Source organism: Rhipicephalus microplus, chromosome 3 (genome assembly GCF_043290135.1).
Source record: "Rhipicephalus microplus isolate Deutch F79 chromosome 3, USDA_Rmic, whole genome shotgun sequence".
Lineage (NCBI taxonomy): Eukaryota > Metazoa > Arthropoda > Arachnida > Ixodida > Ixodidae > Rhipicephalus > Rhipicephalus microplus.
Genome location: NC_134702.1, coordinates 68,123,509 through 68,137,030, shown reverse-complemented (window position 1 = coordinate 68,137,030; position 13,522 = coordinate 68,123,509).

Here is a 13,522-nt window from a genome sequence, read left to right as displayed (position 1 = left end):
TGGATAAGGCTGCATTATAGTTGTACTGTTCTCTGGTGGATGTCCTTGCAACGCTGGTGGATACCCACTATTTGCTCTTGGTCCAACTGGTAAAGCAGTATTTTGTGTATAAATTGGTCCCACATCGGTGTTTCTTGAAATTGAAGGCGCTGGTAAGGCTGCATGTGGTTCTGAACTTTCTTGGCTTCCTATTAAAGGTGCCTTATAAGGTGCATTGCTACTGAACTGTTCTGAAGATATCCTTTGTGGACCTACGACATGAATGGCTGATGGGCCTGCACGTTGCATAAATGCACCAGATCTCACTTCCTGGGGTCGCTGTTCAAGTACTGGTGAAAAATACGGCTTTGTGGGTGTGCTGCCGGGACGCAATGCTTGTGGTTGTCCGTTTGTTTGCGTTTGGTGAGCGTGGTACAAGGAAGGCACGCTGCGTACTCGATTTGTTGCATGTCTTGGGCCGAAGACAGACGCTAATTTTCGATGCACAGACGCTGGGGAACTCGCACCATAGGCTTCTAGCTGTCTCAGCGTTTGTGGGGCAGCGCCGAGCTGGTTTACACTCGTAGCACCGTTAGGGCCTAAAGGGTACCGCTGATTATCAGTGCTGGCACTCTTACGCTGTCGTTCCTCGTGAACTGGTCCATAAGGTATTTGCATAGGCGCTTCGCTTGGCACAGATGCGAGCGGAATGTTTCCTTGAAGGCTCACGCGGGTCTGTGATAGTGGTGCTATTGCGGGAGTTACTGTATTGGGCATTGCCAGCGTTCGTGAAATTCCGGCTGTTGTTCCTACTGACGTTATTTGAGTTGGCAGCTGAGAGTTCCTGCGTTGCCCGATAATTCCAATATTTGGCGTGTCGAGTAATGGGCCACGAGCAAGGACTTGTCGGCTTTTACGCTCTTCAGCAGCTTTATAAGGCAGAAAGAATTGTTGTTCGTATGGCTCTAATCCACTCGTTTGCCTTAATGGTCCTGCAAACGCCTTTGCAGCCTGTCCTGCTAAATTACGTGACTGCTGAATCAGAAATTCATTTTCTCGCACCCCTGCATTGACATTTCTAAGGCTTCTTTCTGAATTCCGCGAGATAATAAGGGCAGGCGTATTGGCCATTCCTCTTGCTCCAACAAATGGACGTTGCGCTGCGCTTGCCCAAGAGGATTTGGTAGGTTTTCGCGATCGCGGGTCAATGTATTTCACGCTTTCCATTCTTTGGAAAAGCGCTGGTGGGCTTGCTCCTGTCGCCCGGGAATCATATGTTTGCATTTCACTAAGCTTTTTAATTCCTTGTTCAAGAAACTGGGGCGTTATTTTTCCAATACCCTGTTGTGTGCTGTGATAAACCTGGCTGCGCATTGCATTGTTTATTTGCGACCCTCCTCTCAAACTGTGCCTAGAAGTCAAGCTTTCTGATGCGCTCTTCACCGTCGCTTTTTTAGTTGACTCGCTAAGAACATGACCTAGCATTGGCTTCGCAAAACCAGTTGTTGTTGACGAAGTTTTCGCGGGCAAAGGCTCCTTTCCGTTTGCTTTGTCTTGCCGTTTTTTCCCGGTCTTTGTCACTGGATATTTTCCCGCTGTTTCCTTGACAGTCATTCGGAGTCTAGAACTTTCGTTCGACACACTCCTTCTTTCATTGGCTAATCTAGCAGGATTGGGTGCTGAGAGTGATTTGTTGTTGCCTTGTTCATACTTATAGTACTTTAGCGGCGTGGTCAGCGATTTCGAGCTTGTCAATTTCGTGGTAACTTTTACACTTTTGCTTTCTTTTTGACGTAGCACTGCTCTTTTGCCCTCAAAAGGCGTTGAATCCGTAGCAGCGTTCCTTTCCGTATGGTTCCATTTGCTGCTTGACTTCGCGACAAGCGGTATCTCGGAAATCGATGGCGCAATCCGCGGTGACTGTTGACTCGAGACATTCTGCTTTGATTGATTTTGCCCTGGACTAATAGTTTTCGACAGTGGCAACTTTCCATTGAGTTTGGATACAACAGTGGCGTTGGAAGAAGTGCTCACGTTGACACCAATATTGCGTTTCACTTCACTTAGCGTTTGATTTCCTCCGACGGTTGCGTTAGTTACACTCTCGTAGCCCCGAGAAAGCTCCACATCACGCCGATTCGGATGTTCTGGCTCGCTGTTGAGAAACTCTAACCCAAATATTGTTTCTTGTTGTCCTTCCTTTACTATACCGGCACTGCTTTTTAGGTCAGGTGAAGAGCTTTTTGCGGAAGACCCGATCACCTGAAATATGTCAGAAACACTCTTTAGACGGGGTTTATATCAAACAGGCAGTATTCAGGTTAGTATGCAGGGTGAGAAAAATGAAAAATCTCCAAGCACAGGAGGTCTTTGGGACAACGTTTAAACTCTCGCTGCCTTGAAGAAAGCGAAACCACTTGTCGAAACGCTCACTTTAACGACATTCTCTGTTGGTAAACTTTTCATGCCGTATACACAATCGTTTAATATGCATGAGCAGTGAGCGTATCACCTGCGGCACTGGAGGGCCATGTTGTGGTAATGAATCCTGTGATGCCTTGTTTTCCGGCGAGCCGCCGATCCTAGGTAGCAGTGCTGAAAAACAGCATAAGCATATTGAGCATGATGACAATGATGCGGATGTGGTTTCAAGACTTAGACAGTGTTGGCACAGGCAGATATGCGCTGTCCGTGTTCGGGCTCATGTTTTCTCGCGTAATCAAACAACACCCACATTTTCATCATGCGGTATTTCAATGATTCCGATAAGGAAATACTGTTGAGACAGTACCTATCAGTTTTTCACTAGGGTACTAATCAGCACTTCATGGTTACGAAGTTTAACCAAAGTTTAGCTCAGATGTTATTGCGTTCTTATGAATGAAATGCAACTTGAACCCTTGTCAGTGCGTACGTTTATATAGTAAAGTATAATGATTAGTACAGCGAATTTGTGTAATCAGAAGCCATTCGTTTTGCGAAATTTCAGCCGACACTATACACACGTCCAATAATCGAAATTAATTCAAGACTTGCCTTGATGATTGTCTTGTAATTATTTACTGCGACGAGCAGTATAGTTTAAAGGACGTTATTGACCATGAACTTATTAGGCTGTAAGTGAAGGGGTGGTCAAATATTCGGACGCTGTCCTACCAATGATTACAGAGATACCGGCTTTGAAACTTTTCACCACTACTTTCTGCTTGTCAGTAAGCTTTGGCACCATACTTTAACATTTTGTTTATATTTTTTACTAATGTAGCATTTCTTTTGGCATTTATATCAGTATCTACGTATCTATCTATGTATCTATCTATCTAGCCACCTACGTCTTGGTGCTCTACTAATCACCCGCTTAACTTGGGGTAAACTAAATTTAGTATAGAAGCATAAGATGGTTTGACGAATACGACTTGCTGTTCATGACATGAATAATGTCACAATCTCGTCATATATGTCATCACTTCCCGCAAGACAATAGCACATGCCCGCTGGTGTGTAAGTTCCACTGGTATGCGGGTATGTGCCACTGGCTATTGACACTTCATATCTACCCCCGAAGGGTGACAACACACATGGATAATTTCATCGCGTAAGTGTTAAGAAAAAGATAACATCAGCTGCGTTAATCTGACAAATGTAAAGAAAAATTGCTTGGCTCCTAGCGAGAATCGAACCCCAGCATTCGGCATGACAACCAAGTATTCTACGGCAAAGACACTCCGCAAGTCTCGCAACTGCGTTTCAAATAGAGCATCATGTTGGTGAACTGTCAATTGGTCAGGCGGTGATGGCTATGCTGTTTCATAAACATCTTAATAAACATTACATATGTACTCCTATGATACAGCCGTCTCATAGGGTCAAGATCAACTGTAATTAAGCGCAGTGCGCTGAAGGTGATTGACAGTTTATATCAATCACGGAACTGCGTGAACAGACATCAATAATATTAATTTTAGAGCGCTAAGAAAAGTTAGTGCCTATCCACGAAGTGAATTACGAAGAGTGGGTGAAGCCATGTATCCTAAGTTCTTAGTGTCCATAGTAGACACTAGGACCACTAAAATCTATAGTGCTTGCGTTGAAGGGACTGACTGATAAAGCACGCACAGATGGAAGAACAGACGCGCGGACGGATGAACAGGTGGACGTACGCAAGAACGATTGGCCGCATGGATGAACGGAGAGAAGGAAAGACGGACAGATGGATAGACGGATGAATGGACGCACGGACAGAAGGATGCATGGACAGATGCATCTACGAATAGACAGATGGATGGTACGGATGATAGCATATTGCGCTGTCTTATAGTTGATTAAACACAAAGTCGGTAGTTTACACGTGTGTTCTCAAATTTTGTTGTGCAGGTGTTGTTTCGGTTTGGGTTTTGTGGGGCATGATGAATACCTATTAGGTCAGCTCCTTAAGAGCCTCACCGCTAAAGTCTGAGATCGGCATCGTCGTCCCAATGAATGCATAAAATAAATATCTTATTCCAAGGAGGAAGTAAACGCCAGCATTCTGCGTGGCGATCAAATATATACCACAAGGTCGCCCCAGGTTTCGGAATCGTTGTTGAAGTAAACCTTAATGTTCATGAAATGTCAATTGTAGTTGCGGTGCTGGCTATCCAATCCTATGAACAGTACATACGTACTCCTATCATACCGCAGTGAGTCGGGCTACCGACAACCGTAGTAAACCCCCATCCACTGAAGCTCATTTATCTAGCAGTGTCTACAGCTGCCATCCTCGCTGGTACAAGCGCTACATGTGTTGCTAATACCAATGTTGCTGTTGGTATCTTTTCGTAACAGTGAACACGCGACCATTTGACATATGTCTGTGCGTAAAACATTTGTACATATTTTTATCATCATTTCGTAACGTTTCGGTCCATAAAAACTTACTACACAGTAACCTTTCCTCCGCATGCTTCCTATTACATCAATTCCCAAGGTTCGTTGAATCTGCCAAATTCTTTTTTATATATATTATGGTTTGAGCGAGAAGCCATGTGGTTCCAATGGAGCAGTTTGCTTACTAGCTTCATTTCTGCATAGCTGTTTATGTACTTAATTCGTTGACTTTCGAACATTCATTTCCCCATCATTTTGTTGTGATATGTGCGTGTGTGTCTTTGCATGTATGTGCCCTAGTGTTCTATTTTACATGCACTGTTCTGTATGCTTTACTTTAAGACACGCGTTCAAGTTTCACTCAAGGGCTAGGGAGTAGCCGGCGCCGTAATTGTGCGCCAGCATCTCCTCATATATCATATCAATAAAAAAATTGTGCGCAACAGTGCACGAGTGCAAGCTCATACAGCTTCCTGAACACACTACACAAACCAACGCAAATTCTTGTCAGATATAAATAAAACATTACTGAAATGTTGTGAACATGGGAAGCGTAATAACACGCACCAGTTTGTAATGTGCTTGTCTCAGCATATGATGAGGTGATAACTCAATAATGTCAAGGACAATAGATGAAATGTCACACTGCCCCAGGGGAGAGTGAGAGTGGTTTCTGACGGCGTCAAGAACAATAAATAAAAAAGGACCGCAATAAACACGTGGTTTATCCCGCCAGCATTTCTGCGTTTATTTGTCATTGCGAATGAAGCACATCAGATGTACCGAGAGCGAGATAATCTGGCTTGCTACCGCACACCTGAAGTGAGAGAGAGGAGAAGGGCGAAAGGTGCTGGAAAAGTATGAGGGATACACAAAAATAATACATATGCACACAATCGCTTATCTTTTGTGTTCATGGCAACGCTTGGCATTATTCGGTTGTTTTTTGGCCGGCTTCTTCTTACTAAAAATGCCCTGATTCATTTATATGGCTTTTACTGTGACATCTGGGTGGATCGCATTATAATTTTTTCGCCACGTTAAACAACAACCTCGAATGCTATCAGGTTGGCTAGACTGTTGACTTACTTGTTTCGTTTAAGGAACTTGTTCTACTGAGATATATTCTTTGGAACTAGGATCCTAACTACGCTGTTTTAAATAACTCGTGTTCATTCGTTATGTTTGTGTTTTTCGTGATCATATACCCTTCTTTGCATTAATCAATTTTTCCCCTGCAGGTAATTGTACCGCTCTTGTGCAAAGCCCATTGATGATAAGGGATAATAAATTATGAAGCGTGTATTGCTTTATTAGGGTCGCTGTTGTTCATGTGACCATGTGGCCTTTATTACAAGCATGGCTTCTCAGATGAACGTTTTTCAGTATTCATTGTCAAATAATGAAGATTTCCTTTACAATATTTTTTAAACTCTGGCCTACTGTTCATAGCGTGCCTAGTTGAAGAGGTGATTAAGGCATAAGTTGGTGATTTTGGAGCTACAAAAAACGTACACATCGGAGAAGCAGACGAGCGTGCATCTGTCGTCTGTCTCTAACATGTGTACGACTTTTGTAGCGCTAAAATCACTATGGTATATAATCGCCTACTCGCCCAACGAGAAGTTCGTATGAAGGCATGACTAACACGCGAACGAGAAAAAAACAGAAGTGTTGCAACATTTCACGATGAACATATATAACCACATAAACTAAGTAAAACTACTTATGAAGAAAACGGATTCAAGTTTCAACGCACACCACTAGGAAACGAAAAAAGGATTGATTGATTGATTGATATGTGGGGTTTAGCGTCCCAAAACCACTATATGATTATGAGAGACGCTGTAGTGGAGGGCTCCGGAAATTTAGACCACCTGGGGTTCTTTAACGTGCACCCAAATCTGAGGAAACGAAAAAAGGAAGTGAATATTTGTATACTTTGGTAAAGTAGAGCTGCTTCGGTTCTGCGAAATGAAATTGTGTAAAATACCATGAATTCTCAATGACCATTCATGCAAACTTCCTGACAGGAAATATTCACATATAATAAATGCTAGGTGAAATTCGAGTAGCCGGGTAAAGTGCCTCCTTATGAAAAACAAGAGCCCTCTAGGCACAAAAATAGTTTGACAAAATTTGCAACCAAAGCGGCTGAACTTCAAAGAAAGAAAGCAAAATATAATTGATAGATTGACACTATCGACGTTTCCAAGAAATCAATATCGTCATTCGCGTTTCACCAACTCATGCTAAACATGGCTGATTCCCATTCGCTAAGTCAACGTATATTTTTTCGTCTATTTGGGCGTGCCATCTTTCAATGTCACGTGACGTGTATGTGCAAATGGTCAACCACACTTAAAAAAATAAAAAAAAATTGCCTGAGTGATCAGTATCTTCATGAAGTACCGTATGGAACACGTTTTTTCAGTGACGTAGATTAAATGTTCAAGTCAAAGCCGTTGAAATATCAATCTAGCGTTTTCTGTAGACGCAGACGACCGTGTCCCCTGCACTGACCAACCGCGCAGTGTGGCCATTTGGAGACGTCACTGACATTCACCGCCGTTTCCTCTCAGCAATGAACTCCCTGTCTTTTTTCTTTTTTTCTCATCGTTTCTTTCGGCAGAGGTGATCACTTAAGTCAGCTCTGACCTATATTCGGCAGCCACACAGGATTTGTGCGTGTTGATGCGGAGTATTAAGGACAGTTATTTTTTGAGTCATTTGTCTTCCTCACTGTCACGGCTGCGTGATCTTAACAGTTTGAGCTCGGCCGTCCGAACTCTTCTGCGTCAACCTTCAGCATAACCTGAGTCCACTGCCTCAAGAAAACAAACCGTGACGACATTTGGAGCGACCGATGAAAGGCGACACTGACCCGTCGACGCCTTTTGTGCGTTGGCGGCGGATTGTAGTTGCTGGCTGAAAACGTACGGTGAAGGAAATATCACACGTCTGCGCAGATGGCTTGGACGAAGGCGACGTGGCGAAAACTTGCACCGTGCGAAGCATGGAGCTTTCAAAGCTGACGTGTCAGATTTAAAGGAAACTTAGGAAAATGAATGCTGCCATACAAAACGGAAGTAAAAGCAGTGTGATCAAAGTGCTTGAAATATTTAACAGACTGTGTACACGCACGGCGAAAATTGTACACACCTTCGTTACACGCTTGCTGACACCTCTGTTATACGAGTTACCCAAAGTGTAAGCATACGTAAAAATTAGCGAGCAATAGATGTATTCAAATTCAGTGCATTGTGGTGTATGCGGCGAATTTTGCGTTTCATGGACCGAGAAGAGCCTTCGGTTCAAAAGTAAAGCCTTTGCACATATCCAGAAGACATGGCGTATAAAAACAGGACAACGTGATAACTTTATTGCTTAAAACTTTGCAACATTCCTCTCTTAATTCGCATGAGTTGTTATCTTTTTTGTTACGCTGCAGAAGTTGACATACAGAGTTCATTTAAAGAAATTGTTAACAATTTATAGGGTGATATTCTATTTTGGCAGATTTGCAAGCATTCCCAACGAAGTAATTGCTTTGCTACGCATTAGAAATTTTCTGTGGTGTGAACGTGTGCGTATGTCGTTTTTCCTTCATCTTTATCTCTATATGTGTTTTATATTTCGCCTCCCTCACCTTACAATACCTCCATTATAGGGTAGCAATACGGATGCTCATTTTGGTTGAACTCCCTGCCCTTGCTTTCATCATCCCTTTACCTGCGTGTAAACCTACACCATTTTACATGGCAAAGATAAACAGAAATCGTCGCCTAAAAGTGTGACTGTCTGTATATAAAAATTGAAACGACTCCATATACGTATTCGACGTACATACATACATAATAAGCAACACTGAGCTCTGTTTTTTTTATTTCATTGCTGAGGCGCTCATGAATAAGCCCCCAATCATACTACAGGAACATTCCAACTGGAATGAATATTGAAGGTAATTTATAGATGGAAGTGGCTCTTAGATGCCAAGAACGGAAATGGTACTCGTAATACTTGTAACTGTGGAAATATATCAGCAAAACATAAAATTTATTCCAAAGAGATAAGCGTACTGTATGAAGTGTGCAGCTTAAACACCTGATATTAAGATTATGATACAGTAGTGTTTTCAAATAAGGCGTAAGCTATTGCATTTGAGAGCCACAGAGCAAAGGGCAATTAATAATTTTTTACTCTACTGATATCCTTTTTTTTTTACTTTCGGAACACTTCATGGAGCATAAACGTCTACTCGTCATCGTAACTTTTAGTAGTTGAAACTTGTGCCTAAACTGCACAATCCAGCGCAAGACTTTGTGACTCGATGCTGTCCCTTCATCTGTTAATGCGTTTCTTATAGTAGCCGCCATTTTTTAACTTATACACGTAACAATATTACTATATTTATGCGTTGAAGAATAAATATTAGCTATGGGGCCATGAGAACTATTACACTGCTTCCTATTTGACACCTTAGATTGCTACTATGACTGTTGTCCTGCCGCAAATGCCTAAATGTTAACGGCTCATCGAATACGTGGCCCCGATAACTACCTCTCACTGCGAACAAGCGCTTCTGTTTCTTCTTTTTTTCTGAGTTGTCTCAGTTCGCATACGCTCTTTCGATGCCAAGAGGAAAGAAATTTTGAGCTCAATGCTCCCTTTTTTTGACAGCTATTTCTATGTGGGCGTTGATAATTCTTCTTTTATTTTTGTCGTGCCCTCCGTGCGCAAATGACTGACTAGAGCCTATTACAAATCACTGTTACACAAAAATAACCTATCATTATAACTTCCTTCTCATCCGAGTACCTGTCTAACGCTTTACAACAGCAACCTTTCTTTAACTGGAAAACTCTGAACAGTTGACAAATAATTATCTACGCTATTTGACTGTTCAAATTGTGACTGCTGACTGTTCTGTGAAAACGCAGTGGTAGGCTTTCGTCAAGCTGACCCTACCAATAACGGCTCTTTTTGTCTAGCACTATTTTGTCGATAACTGTAATGATGAAAAATAGAAATATTACAAATTATTATTATTATTATTATTAATATTATTATTATTAGTAGTAGTAGTAGTAGTAGTAGTAATAGTAGTAGTAGTCGTAGTAAGAGGAGGAGGAGGAGTAGCACGTCCCTTTATATCCGAGAATGGCATAGCTGTATGCCATTCAATTACATCGACTTGGTCTCTGCACTGAAAATAGGCTTCTGCAAAGCATGTGTCAGGAAAACGTTACAGATTATGAACTCTTTTTAATGGTAGTTGGGAAGACGAGGGAGAGCAAATAAATATATTGACTTTCTTGTAAAATGTGTATGATGCAACAGCCTTTGCAGGTGAGAAAACTACACCCAGTATATTAATTAGGCTACAGCGTCGACGATTATAATATTAAGACCTTATCCATGTTTGTATTGCCTCTAATTTTATACTTCTAATTGACAGAGTAGCTGACTGGAGCCCTCGATTTCGATCAATTATTGTACATACCTTCTAAGGAATTTTAGTATACATCTATGTTCAGCATGTTGCAGTTCTAGTATGGAAACTTTCTGGAATAAAGCCCTAATTAGGTTCATGTTTACGCAGTAAGAATTCCAAGTCTGTCATGATAGAGCATGATGTCTCACATGACTTCGTTTTCTGTCTGAGAACGTTACATGCTCTGTGAAATTGATACGTTACATTTAATTTACTGGATACTCAGGCTTTCTATAGTTTATTTTTTAGTAGTTAAAGAATTATGCAAGAGCGTCACCACATTGAAGCCTGCGGACCACTAAATTAGATGTTCAAATATGAAGAATTGAATTGGGTGCTCACCGGTCAGTAGGCCGAAAAGAATAGTGGCCGTTATTGCCATGCTCCGTGTGACATCCTCCGCCTAGTTTAAGGCTTTCACACCTTCGATCAGGTGAGGCTTCATCAGTTTGACGAAGATCTAAAGCATTCATCATTATTTCCTCTGACATCATTTGTCCCTTTATGGCCTCTTTGTGATTCGGCTCATTGTTCTTTTCTCGACTAAAAAAAACTGAACGCGGAATAAAAAAAAAGCATCCTACTGCAAATAAATTTTACTTTCATGCGGGAGGGTTTAAAATTGGAGAAACATATTTCCATTTCTTATGTGCGATGTACGTTTTATAGTTTGTGATTACCACAAAGGCAAGCGATCTGAAGTATCATGTGCTTCTTGTACTATGGGGAATCAGTTAGGTGTACCTCTAAAATGAACAAACGCAACACCTTTGAAATAAGACCATTTGTAAGGTTCCTCGCCCTTTTCTTGCCCCGATGTGTGCACGGACTTTCGAGTTTGGTGCCAAAAGAGAGACCACAGTTTACTTCAAGTATAGTTCCTTCGTGGTGTATTCGACATTTTTTTGTAATAATTCGCACAGCCACAAGGCTTTAATGATGTCATTCGCATTTTTCGGATAGCGGGCATTCTCTGTACTTTCAGTTCACAAAAAGTGTAGTCTAGCATTGCGCCTATATAAGTTAGTATATTTTTATTTTAAACATTCAGTTATTTGAATTTCAATTTCCTTTATCTTTGGCGAGCAGCCCGGCAAAAACATGATTGATTGATATGTGGGGTTTAACGTCCCAAAACCACTATATGATTATGAGAGACGCCGTAGTGGAGGGCTCCGGAAATTTAGACCACCTGGGGTTCTTTAACGTGCACCCAAATCTGAGCACACGGGCCTACAACATTTCCGCCTCCATCGGAAATGCAGCCGCCGCAGCCGGGATATGAACCCGCGCCCCCGGCAAAAACATGAATGAAGCTTCTAAACGCTGCACAGTACATGAATGACCGAGAACAGCACTTACGCCATCAATATGTGAATGTCTTGGGGACCTTTAAAATACATACTTTCGCTTAAATTAAATCCCAATGAAACACAAATATATTACAAAAACGCAAAAGCATTGCACATCTGCTGCAGCTGTCAAAATAATGTTGCATATTAAAAAAATGTTAGTGGCTCTTGACCAAGCGTTCTGGTGAAAATTGCAACACGAGTGAGGACGCGGGTTCAAATCTTTAAAATTTTTCACGCAAAGTAAGACGAAGTTTCAGCTGAAGCTATTTACAGGGTAGTTTGGTTTCTTTCAGGATCATAAAGCTTCCTAATTTATAGTATTTAGGTGAGACTTAGCTTTGACAAAACTTTTTGATTGGTCTTGCGACACAAAAATTAGTGGCACAGTGAATTGTTCCCGTTGATCTTGAGATAATAAGTAGTGTGCATTAGTAATTACTTTGTTCTCTTGAAGGATCTGGCTTATGAGGGTGCTTAATTATGTCTTCGCATCCATTTGATTTAGCACCTAATATTTATTAGGGCCTACGTTTGAAAGTTGCTGCTTACTGATTGCTCCGGCTGTTCTGTACTTGGTTCCGATGATTTAAATTTACTTTCCGGTTTTGTTTTAAAATGAAACTCTCTTCTTTTCTTCGCACTCCTTCACCCTTGCTACAAAATTTAGGCAGGTAGCCACTGTCTAGTCGAGTACACAAGGCGTCCGGCGGCTATGACTACAATTTTGAGAGAATTGTACTTAAGTCGCATTCTATTCTCCATCATAGCTAAACCTGTTTAGCATCTAGCCCAGGGTGCGGATCAGGCAGGAATGGCCGCACCTTTATTCTATGCACCAGGACCTCGTGTAAGATTTGCATGGCTTTCCTGATGTTCAAGCCTCTCTTAATTAAAACGACCATCGAATATATCAACGTTCTGTTCGATGTCTTGCCCTACTGAAGTCCTCAAAGGAAGACGCACGTAGGGCTATCCCAGAATAGTGTAAAATGTCTCTGTATTCGAAGTTTGGTTGAATCTAGTGTAAAGGCCTTTAAATAACACATGCACGCACACGTGCAGACGCACGATATTCTTTTATTGCTGTATATTGTTTGTGGTCCCTGTATTCTTCATTTAGTTCATGGCTCATTTCCGTTTTGTCTTGATATACACCATTAGAACGAAAGGTTTACAGGACTCATCAAGCGAGAAAATTGACCACCGGTGACGTCGGTGTCAGTGCGAGGGGCGCAAAAATGTATCATAACGTCATGATGTCAACATGAAATCACTATGACGTCACGTGACGTGAAGTGACAAGATGACGTCGTCACTTGACATCATTGCTTCGTTAAAGGTGGGCCTACCACGGAGGCCATGCTAAATTATTAGAGTTGTAGCACTCCTGTCATGCCTGCCATCGTGAAGGAAGTGCAAACCAACGTTCTATGAACACACACTTCGGAGGGGGGGGGGGGGTGGAGGAGAGTGCAGGATCAATATGAGTCAAAAGAAAAAAAAAGAGAAACACTACGTCTTTACGTCACACTGGACCAATGCAAAGTTAACTTGTGATTACTGTTTTTGGTCGTTGCATTCTTTGTTTGGTCCATCTCTGTGAAATTAACACTGCGACTCACTAATGTGGTCAGACTTCAAGTCGGAAAATTGTTAACAAAACGTCCACGTTGATTGCGTTTAAAAACCATCTGAAGGCATTTTGTATATATAGATCATTTTTAACGTTTTCTGGTAAGGTGTATAAGACATATTTTGGCATATATCTGCTCTACGCATGACAAAATTAAGCCACGTGTCACAAAACTGGGTTGAAAAGTTGTGAAAG